A 13,979-nucleotide genomic window follows, 5' to 3' on the forward strand; every position below is an offset into this window, starting at 1 on the left:
TGAGTTTGGGTCTTATATGCTAACTTCTTCTGGAAATTACATACACTCATAAAAAGGTTTACTTTCATTCAATGATATTGACATTCCCTTAAGGATTTTTTTTATTGATTCCGAGCCAAAGATGCGGTTTCATTAAAATAAAAACATTATTTAGCTTTAAATCCAGGAGAAATAAAATTAAAATTAGGATAGAGATTTCATTTCATATTTCTTTTATATCTTATCGATATCATATATTTTCTATAGAAATAAAATTTTGAAACAATTTTCTTTAGAAGTAAAATTTTGACAAAATTTTTCGTAGAACATTTTCTATAGAAGTAACATTTCTATAGAAGTAGCACATTTTCTATAGAAGTAACAACATTTTCATAGAAGTAGCATTTTGTCAAAATTTTTCAAAGAAATAAAACTGTGACAAAATTATCTATAGAAATAAAATTTTGAAAAAATTTTCTACAGAAACAAAATTTTGATAAAATTTTCTATAGAAATAAAATTTTGCATATTAAATTTTTGGTTTGGTAGTTTTTTTGATAAAATTTTCCAAAATTTGGATTTTGGCCGAAATCCTCCTACATTTTAACTGTCAAGCGAAACTGCGACAGTAGGTGGCAGTCATGAGGAAATTTATCTAATGTCATGCAGTTTTTGTCGGCGCTTCTCTCAAATAGCATACAGTTTGCGTCGGCGTCACCCAGTTCAGTTCTCTGCCGGCTTTATGAAACTTAAGGAAAATAGGATTTAGAACCTGCCATGTAATGACATATGTTCTTTTTTATACTTGTTTCCATTTTATAAAATTTTTGGGCTGACAATTTGAAATTATAACTGCCGATGCCTTAATAAAGAATTTATCAAAGCAGCGCTTCGACCGCAACGTCGGTTATACCAAAGCTCCAGGCATTGTGCGATATCTATACGGTTGACATTTGTTGTTTTTGTAGAAGAGAAATTTTCGTCCTCTTGTTTTCTTAATACTCTCTGGATTTGCAATAAGCAAATATCAGCTGGCTCGTAGAGGATTTCAACAAAATCCCCATACTGCCTTGTCCAACTGTGGTTTTAAGGCCGGTATGCACCCCTGGCGAAATTTTCGGTAGCAAAAATTTATTTAAGTCTACAACAAAAAAACAGGGCTGTGTACACAAATTTTAAACCAGCTAATCGCTTTTAAACATTGTTAATATATGTTCCAAATATTCCTCAAATAAATTGTTTATTATTTACAGACCTTTTAAAACTTTTACGCACACAATGATTGTAATAAATTAAATGTTTGCTGCCAAAATATGCTTTTGACAACCCTGTTATTTTCATTAGAGGTGCGTACCAGCTTACGAAATTGAACGCTACCGAAAATTTCGTTAGCATAAATAGCAATGCATTTCTTATGGGAATGAAATTTTTCGCTAGAGGTGCATACCGGCCTTTAGTACTAAAAATGCGCTTTTTGCCAAAGGTTATAGATTTGAGGAAGATAGGAAATTGGTTTGCGTCATACCAAATGTTGCATTTACCAGATTAATTTAATACATGTTTGTAATTTTTTAGTTGTTTTTCGTTTTTATTTTTTAAATAAAAATTTAATTTTCTTAATGAAACAATGTTAAATTTTAGGCAACAACAAAAAAAATTACACTTTCCCCTTTATGGAAATTTCGTGCACTTAATTTCTATTTATTTGCATTTTAATGCTATGTCAATACTTGTCGTATACGCGTTTGGTTCGAGTACATATTAAACTAATCTGGTAAATGGTCCGGTCTCCTCAGTAGCTAATTTCCTATCTTCCTACAATTTATAATCTTTGCTTTTTGCAACCCTGCCCCAATTTTCATTTTAGATGAATGTGTGTGTGTGTGCACATACGGGTTTGTGTTGATATATTTGAGAAATTTTTATGTTGGCCCAAAACGAATGGAACTCAATTGATTGCTCCAAACTTATCTTAAGTCAAAAGAAATCAATAACTCAACGGCTAATTTTATGTTAAAATCGAATTATTCACCGTGAACTGAAAAGTGTCTCAATGTATATGTTTTCTACTTGTAAACAACAAACAGCTGTTAAATCAACCAAATCTCGTTATTTTGCCAGTCCGAACACTTGAGATTTGTAAAGAGATTTGAGAGATTTCGTGCCTAGTGCGAATGTAGTATTAACACATATACGTTTTTTTTTCTTATATACAGTGTTGCCAGTATATTCCGAGCTCTTGTCCCCAAAATGGATCGCTTTTATCCCCAAAAATCCCCAATTTAATTTAAAATTCCCCATAAAAATCCCCAAGAAATTTTTGGCAGGTTTTTTGAAAAAAAGTAAACGAGTAGACTCTGCTGTAGAAAATCCGTACAAAATTAAAAAAAAAACTTTTTAAATAAAATAAAAATGTGCAATTGAATGAAGATTTCAAAACACAAAACCAGGAGACGGGTGCTCAAAATATCATCCGATACCAGCCCCCATCAGAGTTAATTATTGGTATAAAGAGTCATCGAGTCATCTTATGCAAATCCTCGCTCGAGAAATAAAAATGGGAGTTCGGTCAACATATAGTCAAGAAATAAAATTGACTTATCGATCAAAATGCGTTGCTGTCCCGATATGAACTCTACTCTGTATGTGCGGGATATGGGATACATGTTCAAAAATCAGTGATGTACGCCAGGGATGGAAAATACAATTTTTAAAAAAGTACAAGAAAGGTATTTTTTTGAGCGAAAAAGTACTTTTCACAAAATTTCAACAAAAATTCCATTGGAAGATTATTGTCAAGAGCACCTTTAGAGTAAATTTTTAAGAAAATAAAATTTTGTTTGTCGAATCCACAATTTTACATTTTTTAGTTATATATCTGCTTACAAAGACTACAGTATTGTAATCACGGTTTGGTAGATTTATAGAATTCATGGTATTTCATAAATTTTCTATAGATAAATTGAAATAAATTTTTAACAAAATTTTCTATAGAAATAAAATTTTGAAAATATTTTCTACCGAAATATAATTTTGACAAAATTTTCTATAGAAATAAAATTTTGACAAAATTTTCTATAGAAATAAAATTTTGACAAAATTTTCTATAGAAATAAAATTTTGACAAAATTTTCTATAGAAATAAAATTTTGACAAATTTTTCTATAGAAATAACATTTTTATAAAATTTTCTATAGAAATCAAAATTTTGACAATATTTTCTATAGAAATCAAAATTTTGACAAAATTTTCTATTGAAATAAAACTTTGACAAAATTTTCTATAAAAAAAAATGTTTGATAAAAATTTTTATAAAAACAAAATTTTGACAAAATTTTCTATAGAAATATAATTTTGACAAAATTTGCAATAGAAACAAAATTTTGACAAAATTTTCTATAGAAACAAAATTTTAACAAAACTTTCTATAGACATCAAAATTGTGACAAAATTTTCTATAGAAATCAAAATTTTGACAAAAAAATAAAATAAAACTTTCCAAAAGAAAAAAAATTACAAAATTTTTTGTAGAAATAAAATTTTGACAACATTTTTGCGAAATATTTTTTTGGTAATATTTTCTCCAAATGTCGGTAGATTATTTTTGTCTCAAGTTTCGACCTTGAATGGTTCGCATTTTTTTGTACGCGATCAATAACTTCTTATCTATAAAGTATTCGTGTGGAAGCGTAATATAGAATCACATGCTTTTTTCGACTAAAACATTATTGAAATTCAATAAAATCGTGTTTTTGACTATGGCTTTTACAAAATCGAGATTTTCTTCCCGCATGAACTTGTCTGTTTTGCCAAAATTGTAAAACACTACTAGCAAATAAGTTTCTTAAAAACTTACTCAAAATATTAACATATTTTGTCAAAACTAGTGTACCAGAAATCTGATATCGGCTCAAAAATGTCTACACAAAAGGTACTAAATCATTCGCGGGGGTACTACGGTACTGACCAGGTTGAAAAAGTATTGAAAAAAGTACTATAGTACTGCATTTTCCATCCCTGATGTACGCATATGAGTCCTTACGAAATAATTTCACAATAGTAAAAAATTTCTTAGGAAAAAGAGTAAATTGTAAAGAAGCTCTTGGGCCACCCAAATAAATTCCGTGGAATAAGGAGGAGGAAAGTTTTTTTTTGAGAATCTCTGTACATCTTTAGGCCTTTTTTTTAAGCATGTAAAGAATTTCATATAAACCCTAGTTCTTACTGTGATAATTACTCGTATACTGAACAAATATCGAAAATTCCCCACAAAAATCCCCAAATTTGTGGAAATTCCCCACCAAATCCCCAAGTCCCCAACTCAAAAATTTTGTCCCCATCCACGAAAAAATATCCCCGATTTGGGGAAAAATCCCCAATACTGGCAACACTGCTTATATATGATATGCTTTTAACCGTTACCTACTGTATAGATATTTGATAACATTCTCCCTCTTGAGTGGTCTGTACATTTTCTTTTGTACTTGCCTGTAGTCTAACATATTCGTACAAGTGTTATTCATACATTTGCAGTGAATGTTAAATAATAATAACAGCAGCAATAGTATATGGTTGCTAGACAAACAAAGGCATTGTGTACGAGGGTCACTCAGACCCAGTGTAAATTGAGGTACACATGTTAAGATACGGCATGCGACAAACATACATGCGAACATATTTTAGCTTGAATATGTACGTGATTGCCTGTGAAAGGAGATGTTTGTTTATAAATGAAATTTTCAGATATTGCACGTAAAAAGTTTTTTTTTAATAATTTATTTAAGAGCAAAACAGTCCGCGTATAAATGTTGTACATTACCTTCTTGTGTTGTGTATTTGCATCGAAGCATGGATGTACGCTTGTTAACATATGTTATTCAGGCAGTGTTGCCATTATCTTTGTTAGTTTAGCTATATCAAAAACTCTAAAATGCTATCAATTTCGTGAGGATTCAAAAATCTAAATTATTTTGCCAAAAAAAGAAGAAAAGTAATATTCACCAAATGGACTATTAAGAAGTGAGTAAAGTAGAAAGTCGGGCAGGGCCGACTATATCATACCCTAAACCACCCCTACTTATCGGTTTGGTGGATAAACTGCATTTCCATATTGAAGAACATTATGAGGTACATTTTTATGGGAGTTTTGTCACAATCTGAGCAGAAATGCCTGATAATATATATGTAGTTGTACCTACACCCTCACAAAAAATCGCTTCTGTAACATATACTCCCAAACATATTTTGCTTCAAGCATATACATTTTTGGGTATTGCCCAAACATTTATATGTTTGATCTCTTCCAATATATAATATGTTTGAAAGCATATTGGTCTAAACAATATATGTTTGGGTAGTCTAAGTTCCAAACATTTTGTATTTTTGCATCCAAATTCAATAATGTTGTCTTCCAAAAAAACAATATGTTATTATATGAACATATAATATGTTTGGAAGCATTTTGCACCCAAAATTATTATATGCTTAAAAAAATTCTCAAAATATTATTTATTTATTTATATATTTACAATCATAATGAATTATGAAAATAAACAGGTAATATAGGTGCTAACAACATAGGTTTTCGACCTGAATGCTCAAAATTTTGTTTCTGCCCAATTGTATATTCCCCCACATCTTTCTCACTTCCACGAGATTTTTTAGTTCTTAGCACCTTTTTCTGTAATACAAACATTGTAGAAGAAATTATTCAATTGTATGATTTTTTTTATTTTAATTTTACCTTTTGCCGGACGGGGATTCGAACAGCGGACCACACAGTTTGTAAGGATCAAAGAAGTAGCTGATCAATTGCCCAAGGAAAAATAAAATGTTAATTTTGTAATAACAAGCAACAACCACCAACTTAATTCAATATCGCTCCCTGTTAAATAGCGCTCCAAGCTACTAAACACATATATGTTTATAGGCTATTTCTAAATTAATATATGTTTGCAACCAAGCATTTTATATTTACAAACATTTTATGTCCCAAACATAATATGTTCTAACATATTAACATATATGTCCCAAACATGTTATGCTATTTTATGAACATTATATGCTTGCACTCAAAAATATTGTGTTTAAAAATTTGTGTTCCAAACATATAATGTTTATAGCCAAACATATGAAAAACAGTCTTTTTCAACCGTGTATAGTTTATATAGTACTTACGGGGTTAGTATACGACTAATATTGAGTCCATTATTAAAAAAGAGAAGAAAGCTCAATTAATGTGGGTAATAAATCCACATTTGTGAAAATCGGGTTTTATTATTACACTTGTAGAAAAAAAGGCGGTACGTGGCCATTACCGTTTGCTATTAATAGTTTAGTTCACGTAACCTTTCAATTTTGGTACCACAGTATAGAAAAATCATTTTTTTGTCAAAATTCGTTTTTATTACTCAACATAGTTCCTTAAAAAGTGATACAACGATTATAACAACCTTCCAAGATTTTTATACCATTTTGGTAGTACTCCTTCGGTTTTGCCTCAAAATAGGCCTCAGTTTCGGCGATCACCTCTTCATTGCAGCCAAATTTTTTCCCTGCGAGCATCCTTTTGAGGTCTGAGAACAAGAAAAAGTCGCTGGGGGCCAGATCTGGAGAATACGGTGGGTGGGGAAGCAATTCGAAGCTTAATTCATGAATTTTTGCCATCGTTCTCAATGACTTGGGGCACGGTGCGTTGTCTTGGTGGAAAAACACTTTTTTCTTCTCCATATGGGGCCGTTTTGCCGCGATTTCGACCTTCAAACGCTCCAATAACGCCATATAATAGTCACTGTTGATGGTTTTTCCCTTCTCAAGATAATCGTTAAAAATTATTCCATGCGCATCCCAAAAAAACAGAGGCCATTACTTTGCCAGCGGACTTTTGAGTCTTTCCACGCTTCAGAGACGGTTCACCGGTCGCTGTCCACTCAGCCGACTGTCGATTGGACTCAGGAGTGTAGTGATGGAGCCATGTTTCATCCATTGTCACATATCGACGGAAAAACTCGGGTGTATTACGAGTTAACAGCTGCAAACACCGCTCAGAATCATCAACACGTTGTTGGTTTTGTGAGCTCGCGCTGCACGCATTTTGCACATAGCTTCCGCATATCCAAATATTGATGAATGATATGACCAACACGTTCCTTTGGTAGGCCTCTGCTATTTCGATCAACTTCATTTTACGGCCAATCAAAATCATTTTGTGGAGTTTTTTGATGTTTTCATCGGTAACCACCTCTTTCCTGCGTCCACTGCGTTCACCGTCCTCCGTGCTCATTTCACCACGCTTGAATTTTGCATACCAATCAATTATTGTTGATTATGATACTAGCGACGCCATCTATGTTATGTGTCAGACCGGGGACTTATCAGCCAACCTGTTATCAACTCATTTACATCCGGTATTATTATGGTATTAACTATCACATCCCCATAACATATGGTATGTCGCCGTTGCTAAAAACTAATTGGTCGCCTTGGTAGTTTATTTTTTCACATAAAGTAAGTACCCTGCCAACATTTTTTGAATTTGGGGACTCTTTTGAGAATCCCCACTACGTCGAAAACAATCATATACGACATCAAAAACTCGTCGGAAAAGCGCCGTCACTATTGAGAAGTTGTACCACGCCAAGTTACTACAAAAATGTTTCGCATGAGTGCAATTATTAGGTGCCTTTATAGATCAATTTAGAACGACGCCAATAAGGGACCCTCCAAACAATCAGAAAAAGTGCATTTTAAGATAGTTGTAAAAGAATCATTGTGGTCGAGTAAAACACGTTTGTTTAGATATTTATTAATTTGATTAAACATTTACAAATTCTTAAAAATATAACATTTATACCACTATCACATTACATTTAACATAATTTTTGGCATTAATGATGATGTTGAGTTACAAGTAGCGAGTTACATGTTGCTGCGTCTATCAACCAGTGTTTTTATTCCATGGAGGCAGCGTGTCTGTAAAATATCTGAAAAACAATCACTTTATTCCATTTGGAAAATCACCAAATTGTTCACCAATATACCTTTCACAATTTTAAGCGTATAATCTATGTTTTCAGAACTTTATTTTCGTTTTTATTTAATTAAAATATAACAAGCTGGTTGCGCTTGGCGTTTCACAAAAAAAAATGGCTTTTTTAACAGTAGGGATGGCAAATTACTTGCATGTACTTTTTGATGTACCTTTTCATGATGGTTGAAGTGACATTTACGAGTCTGTGGTAACGATGAGGTTGAAATGGAACTTTGAAATGCTGGCAGGGTAGGCGAGTAAATTACAATAATTCTTGGAAAACGTGACGACCAAAAAAACTAAATTTGTGAAGCATCGGTAAATATAATATCGATGGCCTCATTCCAGAGTACGCTAAGTCGACTTAGCGTGTTTTGATGGAGTTTGTTGTGTTTTATTCGAATTTATGTGAATTACATCCTGTCAAAATTTCGAATTTATTGGACACTTCTGTCAAAAGTTATGGTTAATATTGTACTTAGCCTGTGACTAATATTTTAAAAAATGTCCAATCCAAAAAGGACAAAAAGCTTTGTTCGCTTAAAGTGGTCTAAGTCATTTTTAGCCATGTTATATTATCACTATTTTGATAATAAATACTGAAAAAATCTTTAATAAATATGATTTTAAGACCGAAAAAAGGGTATTTCTATCTTATAAGGTTTTTGAGAAATTCCAAAACAAAAACTTTGAACTTGTTTCCTGTAAAATTCACTTTTTAGACAGCGTACTTTGGAATGAAGCCATCGATATGTTTTAGGACCTAAAAGTTTTGCCAAAAATACTCTGGGGGTCTATCTCACTTTTTGTTGTTTGCTGCAATTATATACATTATTTTGTAACACCCTGTTTCCAGGTATGAGCTAATACCATTGGCTCCTTCCATTAGAATCTGAAGTGTATATTTGACTTATCACATTGTTAAATTAATTAATGCACCCTAGATTTGTTCCATTTATAATTGCATGATTGCTTCCAATTTCTTTAGCCTAGACACAATTCCAGAAAAATGAATGAATTCTTTGAAATATTTGCTTATCATATTCGTAGACAAACAAATACCCATATCGGGTACTTCAAGTTCAATTCAGGTAATCAACAATATGATAAAAAATAATTTTATTAGTAGCTTCTGGGAAATATGATAAATACAAATTAAATTAAATTTATATAAAATCATTTCGTTCATATCTGAGTCGGGGAAACCTTTTTATTTGAAAGAAGATTAAGGCTCATATTGATAATCCAAACTAGACTGCTCATAGTTCAATATGAAATCAATGAAGATGGAACCCATGAAAATGGGACTTTCAATAAGAGTCGTGTTTGACGCAAAATATGTTCAGTGAATGAAAATTTCAGTGATAGACTGGGAGCGAATATCAAATTTGTTTGCTAAAAAATATTTAAAAATCATAAATTTTGCCAAAATATTTAAAAATTATAAATTTTGCAAAAATATTTAAAAATTATAGATTTTCAAAAATATTTAAAAATCATAAATTTTACAAAAATATTTAAAAATCATAAATTTTCAAAAAATATTTAAAAATCATAAATTTTGCAAAAATATGTAAAAAATCATAAATTTTGCAAAAATATTTAAAAATTATAGATTTTGCAAAAATATTTAAAAATCATAAATTTAAAAAAAAAAAAATTTAAAAATTATAGATTTTCAAAAATATTTAAAAATCATAAATTTTGCAAAAATATTTAAAAATCATAAATTTTGCAAAAATACGTAAAAATCATAAATTTTGCAAAAATATTTCAAAATCATCAATTTTCAAAAATATTTAAAAATTAAAAATTTTCAAAAAAATATTTAAAAATTATAAATTTTCAAAAAAATATTTAAAAATCATAAATTTTCAAAAAAATATTTAAAAATCATAAATTTTCAAAAACATTTAAAAATCATAAATTCTCATATTCTTCAAATTGGATAAAGCGCAATTTGACATATTTCGAAATTGATTCATTGACTTTTCATGATGACCAAAATCGATGAATTATGTAGGCCCAAGGCGCCTAATTTTTCAACAAACTACCATAGTGTGTTCAGACGACAAATTTGATTAAAAATGAAATGAAAAGTTTGTCGTACCACATAATAGGTTAATTGAATATTTCGCAGACCAGCGTTACCATTTAGAATTTTTAATAAAAAGTGGCACAAAAGGTGGTAACCGAACTAAAATGTGGCACAACCAATTTGACCGAATCTGAACATGAATCATGAAAATATATAAATATAGAGATCGATCTATATGAGGTCTATACCAGAAAATGGACGGATATAAATCAAATTCGACACAGGTTTTTGTATTGAATTTGATCCAGATATTAAATTTCAAGCAAATCGGATAAAAATTACAGTGTCTAGAATCCCATGTTAGGGCTATACCAAAACATGAAACCATAAACACCTTATTGGGCACACATATTTGTGGACCCATAATCACGGTTGCCACAGTTGATAGAATTCTACCAAAAATGATAGATTTTTTACTGTTTGGTAGATTGGTAGAATTCTTGATGTTTTAATAGAGTTTGCAAACTATTCCCCTACAAGTATGAGGTACTTTATAACTAGAAATACGATTTTGACAAAGTTTTCTATAGAAATAAAATCTTGACAAATTTTTCTATAGAAATAAAATTTTTAAACAATTTCCTATAGAAAAAAAATTTTGAAAAATTTTTCTATAGAAATAAAATGTTGACAAAAATTTTCTATAGAAATTTTAGAAAGTTTTAGAAAATTTTTAGTAGAAAAAAAAATTTGACAAAACTTTCTATAGAAATGAAATTTTAACACGATCTTCAATAGAAAACAAATTTTGGGGAAAATGTCTTTGAAATAAAATTTTGAGAAAATTTTCTTTAGCAATAAAATTTGAGAAAATTTTCTATAGAGATAAAATTTTGCTAAAATGTTCCATAGAAATAAAATGTTGACAAAAGTTTTTTATTGAAATAAAATTTTGCAAACAATTTCTGTAGAAATATAATTTGAAATGATTTTCTATAGAAAAAAAAAATCTGACAAAAATTTTCTATAGAAATAAAAATGTTGACAAAATGTTCAATAGAAATAAAATTTTGCTAAAATTTTCAATAGAAATAAAATTTTCACAAATTTTTCTATAGAAATAAAATTTTGAGAACATTTTCTATAGAAATTAAATTTTGAGAAAATTTTCTACAGAAATAAATATTTGACAAAAATTTTCTATAGAAATAAATATTTGACAAAAATTTTCTATAGAAATAAAATTTTGACAAAATTTTCCATACAAATAAAATTTTGCTCAAATAAAATAAATAAAGGTTTGCTATTTGCTATATAATAGAGGAAAAAATGAAAATTTTTTCTATAGAAATAAAAAAATAAAAATGTTGACAAAATGTTCAATAGAAATAAAATTTTGCTAAATTTTTCAATAGAAATAAAATTTTCACAAATTTTTCTATAGAAATAAAATTTTGAGAACATTTTCTATAGAAATTAAATTTTGAGAAAATTTTCTACAGAAATAAATATTTGACAAAAATTTTCTATAGAAATAAAATTTGACAAAAAAATTTCTATAGAAATAAAATTTTGTCAAAATTTTCCATACAAATAAAATTTTGCTAAAATAAAATAAATAAAGGTTTGCTATTTGCTATATAATAGAGGAAAAAATGAAAATTTTTTCTATAGAAATAAAATTTTGAGAAAATTTTCTATAGAAATACATTTTTTAGAAAATTTTCTATAGAAATAAATTTTTTAGAAATTTTTTAACACAAAAAAATCTTGACAACACATTCTAAAGAAATAAAAATTTGACAAAATTTTCTATAGAAATAAAATTTAAAAATTTTTCTATAGAAATTTACAAATTTTTCTATGAAAAAAATTTTGACAAAAATTTCTATAGAAATAAAATTTTGACAAAAAATTTCTATAGAAATAAAATTTGACAAAAATTTCTATAGAAATAAAATTTTGCTAAAAATTTCAATAGAAATAACATTTTAATAAAATAGAAATAAAGTTTTGCTAAAATTTTCTATAGAAATAAAATTTTGAGAAAATTTTCAACAGAAATAAAATGTTGACAAAAATTTTCTACAGAAATAAAATTTTGATAAAAAAGTTCTATAGAAATAAAATTTTGATAAAATTGTCACTAGAAATAAAATTTTTACAAAATAGAAATAAAGTTTTGCTATTTGCTATATAATAGAGGAAATAAAATTTTAAAAATTTTTTCTATAGAAATAAAATTTTGAGAAAATTTTTTATAGAAATAAATTTTTTAGAAAATTTTTAAAAGAAAAAAAACTTGACAACACATTCTAAAGAAATAAAGTTTTGACAAAATTTTCTATAGTAATCAATTTTTTTACATTTTTACAAAATTTTCTGTAGATATAAAATTTCTAATACAAATGAAATGGAAATTTTCTATATAAATAAAGTTTTCTATAGAAATAAATTTTTTAAAAACTTTTCTATAGAAATAAAATTTGACAAAAATTTTCTATAGAAATAAAATTTTGACAAAAATTTTCTATAGAAATAAAATTTTGACAAAAATTTTCTGTAGAAATAAAATTTTGACAAAAATTTTCCACAGGACCATTATTATTTTTTGTTAATTCGGTATTCTTCTCTTATTAGATGCATAAGAGACATACAAGAGCTTTCCAAATCTCACAGCAAACAACTTGAGGCATGCAGTGCCTTCGATGGGGCAGAGAATTTAATGAATAACTTTTAGAAAATTATAAGATGAAAAAAATGAGGTATATGTATGTATTTAATATATTAAATACATTAAAGAAAAAAGTCTTTGTTGCGTGTGTTTTATTAAACTAGCATGTATTAATAAATACCGGGTTTGTATTAAACCCAATACCGTTTTGGTATTATTTGGTAATACCGCACTGTTTATACATCAATTAGTGTTGTAAATTTTGATTACTTTTGACTACTCGTTACTATTCGTTACTTTTGAATTGAGTACCCGTTACTACTCGTTACTTTTATAAAAAAAAAAAAAATAAAAAAGACATTGTGGACAATTTTTAATAATATTTTCTTCTTTTTAAAATTTAAAAACGGTATAGAAAAGCAGATTACATTATCCAGTTTCATTCTAGTGTTATAAAATGTGGTGTTGTAGATATATGGGTCTCGTTAGAAAAAGATTTTTACCAATCATTCAAATTTTTAGAGCCAACTTCGTATTCACTATTCGGTATTTTTTCGTCAGGGTATATCATTGTGCATTGTGTATTACTGATGCATTGTGTATTACTGATGCTTGCAGTTTGGAAACTTTTTAAATCCACCATTGACAGTGGATGCAAATATTTAGCGATCATTTTTATCGCGCGACCCAATGTTGAAATCTTCCATGGGTTTTTGAATAAGCTTGGGCCCTTCTCTGAAAACAATTGGATTGAACAAGCTGAAATCAACGACATTATTATTCATACTATTCGCATGAGACGTGATCCATGTGATTCTTTAAATTAAAGCTCCCACCTACACCCAATGCAATTTATTTTTCAAATTCAAACGGTTTTAAGAAATCAGATAAATTTTTCACTTTCTTCAAAGATGAAACCATATATCGTTTTCGTGTCATTTTAACTGATAAAACTATTTTCGAAAACTTCAATTAACATTTTCAAAGAAGTCAAGAATTTTACTTCCAAACCGCCAACTTACTTACCGTTAGAAGAAAAAACTGGCATTGAAGATATTGAGTACTCATTTACTAGTAACGAGTACTCAAAAAATTAGTCAGTAACGAGTACTTGTAATCAAATACTCGTTACTTTCCCAACACTAACATCAATGCCTTTATGGTATAAATATTAATACCGCTTAGGTATTAGTTTCAATACCATATTGGTATTTTCACAATACCATATGGTAATTTCATGCTTTGCGTACCGCTTGTAC

General features: G+C 28.6%; 1 long non-coding RNA gene across 1 annotated transcript; it reads right to left on the bottom strand.

The window, feature by feature from the left end:
• Window positions 1-7,747: 7,747 nt before the first annotated feature.
• LOC142226993 (uncharacterized) lies at window positions 7,748-8,408 on the bottom strand. The gene is made up of 2 exons (XR_012719779.1): window positions 8,019-8,408; window positions 7,748-7,961 (listed from the first exon to the last, which is right to left on the bottom strand). It is a non-coding gene; the product is annotated as an uncharacterized LOC142226993 (long non-coding RNA).
• Window positions 8,409-13,979: the final 5,571 nt, after the last annotated feature.

This window comes from Haematobia irritans, chromosome 2 (assembly GCF_050003625.1).
Source record: "Haematobia irritans isolate KBUSLIRL chromosome 2, ASM5000362v1, whole genome shotgun sequence".
Taxonomy (NCBI): Eukaryota; Metazoa; Arthropoda; class Insecta; order Diptera; family Muscidae; genus Haematobia; species Haematobia irritans.